The 4,884-nt window shown below is 42.1% G+C and overlaps 1 long non-coding RNA gene across 1 annotated transcript; it reads right to left on the minus strand.

Moving 5' to 3' along the window:
• Nucleotides 1-2,569: 2,569 nt before the first annotated feature.
• Nucleotides 2,570-4,672, minus strand: LOC109279590. The gene is made up of 3 exons (XR_002086239.1): nt 4,608-4,672; nt 4,140-4,375; nt 2,570-2,764 (listed from the first exon to the last, which is right to left on the minus strand). It is a non-coding gene; the product is annotated as an uncharacterized LOC109279590 (long non-coding RNA).
• Nucleotides 4,673-4,884: the final 212 nt, after the last annotated feature.

Below are 4,884 nucleotides of genomic sequence, written 5' to 3' on the forward strand. Positions count from 1 at the left end.
GGCGGGGCCGGGGCGCGGGGGGGGGGGGGGGGCGAGCGCCGGCCGCCTGCCCCTGCCTCCGCACTGCCGGAGAAGCCAGCAAAGAACGACGGAGTTGTTCGGCGCGCAGGACTCCCGGGTGAAGCAGCGCGTACTGGTGGCTGCACGGCCGGGACACGTCGAAGCCCGTTCACTTGAAACTAACGCTGGTTACCAGGCCCGCTCCCCCGGCCGGGCCCTGGCAGCGGCCGAGCGGCTCCTGGGAATCTTGTCATGCGCCAGGAAAACTAACTATTCCCTGCCGCTAAATTCAAGCTGAACACCTCTTTCCGAAACTAGCAATACTACATACAGACTCGGAGCAATCAGAATTAGGTTAATGCACTTGAAAACAAACAGCTGGATTTAAGAAAGTAACTGTCTACATTTAAATGCTAATAGGAAACAGAGGAAAGACAAAATCCTCCAGTTTTGCCTGAGATATATCCGACAGATGAATTGAACTTGAATTTTCAGGATACATTTAACTCATTATCCAAAGGTTTCCAGCAGGTTTTGAATTACGTGCTTTTTCGCAAAAGCAAAAAACCCTAGGTACGTACTTCGGTGTCAAGCTTTAACATGAAGTACATGAAGGGAGACTGAATGCCCTGTTTGGAAGAATTGCTGAGAAATTCTAAACATCAAATGACTGTGCAACAAAATAACTGAAAGTCCACCAAAATGACTGCAAGCTGGGCATAGTGGGACAAAATGCATTTGGTTGTACACAGAGAAGGGCTCCACATGGCTCCGCGCGTCAGGAAACGGGTGCAGGGAGAAGTTGGTATGGAAGCATCCATGGAAATAGCATCTCTACGTGTCTGCTATTTAATGTAGATTCTGAATTTAAAAATGAGATAAATACTGCTGGGAGGTAACATTAGAATATCTTCACTCTGCATTACACATTGAAAACCTGAGAAACAGTAATTCATCTTTGTTACTCTGGCCCTTTACCGTACCTTAGAGCTTGTACTACAGCAGAAAAGCGTTCTTATCAGGGCGCTGACAGCTAACAGTTTCTCTAAGCTGCCCGTTCTGCTATCTAGGCTCTTCACTCCCCTCTTCTAGGAGTAGCTTCACCAGCCTCCTTTTGGCCTCCCCTTCCCATCTTGGCTGGCTTCCAAAGGTGTTCACGAAACCTTCATTACTTATCACAGGACTCTACCATCTTGATGCAGTAAATACCGATTTAACGATCTCACATGAAATTAAACAGCTAATCACAAAAGTAATTCTAATAAAGTGTCCTTATAGCAGTGAAGTAATCTTGTTCTGCAGACAGTTAGCTGGAGTAGTAACTTTTCTTTGAAGCTGAGTGGGTTTTTTGTTGTTTAGGGTACCCTTGACTCTTTGAGCACTCCCTTAATTTGTCTTGTAGCATCACTTCAAGACAGCCTGTATTTCTGTTACAATTTATATTACCCAAATTGTGTTTTCATGCATTTATCTCTTCCTGTTGGCATATTTAGTCAATACGTTCCAAAACCTCAGTGTTTTTCCTCTGTATAAGATAACATTTTTGTACTTCTTACGCAGCCCCTCTTTGGTGGCGATGCCGAAACCTCTGTTATAGCTACAACCTATAAATTCATTTGCTCCAAGTTAGATTTTCTTCCCTCAGGCATCCCAGCTGGTCTTTATACAAAATAAAGCCAAAGAAAAGAAAAAAAAAAAATCAACCAGGAGGTGATTTTCACTTGCAAACTGCAAGGAACTGTATATAATTATAAAAAAAGTAAAAGTATGGTGATCTGTACGTAAGAGCCTAGCCTCACTTCTCATTCACACAGATTAATTCTGAATTTTCTCAAACAGGCCTAATCTGTTAGTTGAAGCTGAGGAGAAAGATGCTAGTACTTAGTCACTAAACATCCTCTGAATCTGGTTTGAAAGGAACGGTTGTTAGCTCTTGAATTATAGATGAAGCGGTATTGCCGCATGTATTATCCTGTCAAGTGTCAGGGTGGACTAGCGCCTTCTGGCAGTAGTGCTGCAGTCAGTTTCTTTCCCATTTGACGATATGCACTGCAACTTTAAAGGGAAAGTGCAGGAATTACATCCAGTTGTCTTTCTCATCCCAGTTACTGAAGGATAAAGTAAGTTTCGGTTTAGGATTTCTTGATTTATGACTTTCTACTGCGAGATGCTTTTATTTCAGTATAGTCACACAATTTGTTGCTCTCCGTACGGTACAAAAGTAACATTCTTCTCTAAAAATAACCTTCATTTGTGGGCATATTGAGCTGAATAAAACTTGAGTATTCAGTTTGAAATCAGAGATTGTAATGTGAAAACAACTTGAGTTTGAAATCAGAGATTGTAATGTGAAAAATACCTTTGAACTGAAGTTTCCGAGGAACCTCATCGACTTGGACCTCCTTAGAGCAGGGGCTTGCACTAGATAACCTCTAAAGGTCCCTTCCAACATAAATTATTCTGTAATTCCTTGAGACTCTTAAGTAGATGTACCACTGCATAAGGAAAGGAAAAAAACCACCACAAAAACTTTAGACTAAATCAAAGGCTTTTTTTTTTTTTTCAGTGAGAGAATAATGCAAAAATTTATTTGGTGTAATGGGGAATAATCAGAAGACTTTTTCAAAACGTTTTTCTAGCAAGAAAAAGATCAAACACCCTGGAGTCAAAGCAGATGGTCTGGCTTAAAACTGCTAATAGCGCTCTCCATCTCTTTCATGCTGCCAATGTTCAAAAGATTGGATCTCCAGTCCAATTTCACCACCTAATATGGAACAACCAAAAAGAGATTTCCGTGATTATATTGTTTGATAATGGAGAATCAAACATCTGATAATTCTGAAGGTTTCACTTACAGTGGTACATTTGGGTGTGAAGTCTCACAAACTATTAGGAAATTGTGTGAATTCACAATGTGTTATGAATTTACTTTTATTGTATACTATAACTTTACTACTGTTCTTCCCCATACTTTTTTTGTTCTTAAGTATGTCATACTGAATTATGAGTAGAATTTTACAGGATACCATAGCATTTTAAGCCAGGAAGTGAAAGACTTCTATTAATAATCTTTACAATCTCTCTCTGACGTAAAAAAATAGTATGCACAGTTTGTAGATTGTCTAATTGAGACCTAAGTACTAAATGATAGTTCAAGGTTAAATAATGACTCAACAGCCAAAAAGGGCAACTGAGTTATAAAACAAGAAGCCTCCAACCTATCTTTTTTATTTCCTTGCACAAGGTATTCATACCCTTATTTCAATTACAGTATATTTTCTTCTCTAAAAAAGCAAAAACCTAATTAAAGTAAAAATCAATTTACTAGACTAGTCAAAGGGATTTAATGGGAATTATTCCCTGTACAAGCATAGTTTCTATGCATGGCCAAATTGGGTTATGCAGGTCTTTAAATCTTGTTGGTTAAAAATCCCACAAAAATAATTGACCAGGAGTTATATATACTTTAAAATAAATTTCCTATGTAAGTAAAGATTGGTACTATTACAACACTTATTTAAAACCTGTTTGCAATCCAAACTGATTGAAATAGCAACTCTCAGGCTGCCTTACTCGCTTACACTGTTGTTAGCACTTCACTGTTATAATGGGAGAAAAACAATTGTAAAATTGTACAGACAGCTCCCTATTTCTACTCCTCATAAACCAAAATGAATATAAAGAAAAGCTAATTGCTACTGTATTCCAAAACCTGAAAGCCAAAGAAGCTCAGGCAGAACAGAATGGAACCATTCCAATAACTTGAAATTTCTGAAAAAAACATCTGGATTGCCAGTTTGCCAGCACACTTACATACATTTCGTAGCTATGGAGTAAACAACATGGCTAACCCGCTGTTAACTGCGTATGCTCTGTCTAGGCCACATCCTGCAGAACTTAAAACGTTAGCTAAGGCTCGAGTTTAAGCCATCACAGGCAGGTATCAGCATATAAGTTTCTAGTATTTTCTGAAAACTAAAACAAAAAGCATTGATTTGTGGTCTAATTTAGTTAAACATTTTCTCAACCCTCACTGCCACCAGAACCCACCTCCCATCGTTTAGGTCCCAGGCAGGCAATCTACACTACCCTATTTATACAGCAGCCCCACCCTGTGATTAGCAGAACGCTTTACATACTTCTGAACAGAAAAAGTAACAGGAAATTTGGAGCCGTGTTTTCCTTTCTGCTTTCACCGTGCATCCAAACAGCTGCCTGCTCTTTGAGAGACAAAGCTTGCCCCAGTGTGGAAAATACTTAATGAAATCCTGCAAAAGACACCCGATTTTCTTTTTTTTTTGTAGTCTCTACCTCGCTCACCCTGGCAGAGCTCTTTCACTGCGTGTCACGACCAGTGCAACGGCGTACGTTTCCCCTATGGAGAATAACAAACACGTCTGCAGACACAGGAGCTGTACCGAGTCACGCAGAGCCTAAAAGAAGTAGCGGGAGGAGCAGTGGGATTTTTGTTTGTTAGCGTAAAAATTAGGGGCACCCCCCCCCCCCCCCACCCCGGGGGAATAAAGGGGTTAATTACAGAGAGGGAGGCTGGCACAGGCAGAATGAAATACAACAGCTGGACCTTTGGATGCTCATGTGGCGCTAACCTGTCGTCTTGCGTTAAGGAGGATTAGCGGACGTCCCCCTGCACTAACAGGTGTAAATAAGTGTTTTGCCGTGAGGCCGCGGCCCGGGGCGGAGGGGACCCCGCCGGCTGCTGCTGCGGGGCAGGTCGGGCGCCGACCGCCGGAGGGGGGAGGCCTTCCGCTCGAAGGGGCAGGTTCGACTCGGATAACCCGTAGTCAGACGTACGGGCCTGGTGGAGAGGAGAGCGGAAGGCGACCCCTTCCTTCTCCTCAGGCGCCCCACTGCGCGGCTCTCTGC

The sequence above is a fragment of the Aptenodytes forsteri genome, unplaced genomic scaffold (genome assembly GCF_000699145.1).
Source record: "Aptenodytes forsteri isolate BGI_AS27 unplaced genomic scaffold, ASM69914v1 Scaffold181, whole genome shotgun sequence".
In the NCBI taxonomy this organism is placed as follows: domain Eukaryota; kingdom Metazoa; phylum Chordata; class Aves; order Sphenisciformes; family Spheniscidae; genus Aptenodytes; species Aptenodytes forsteri.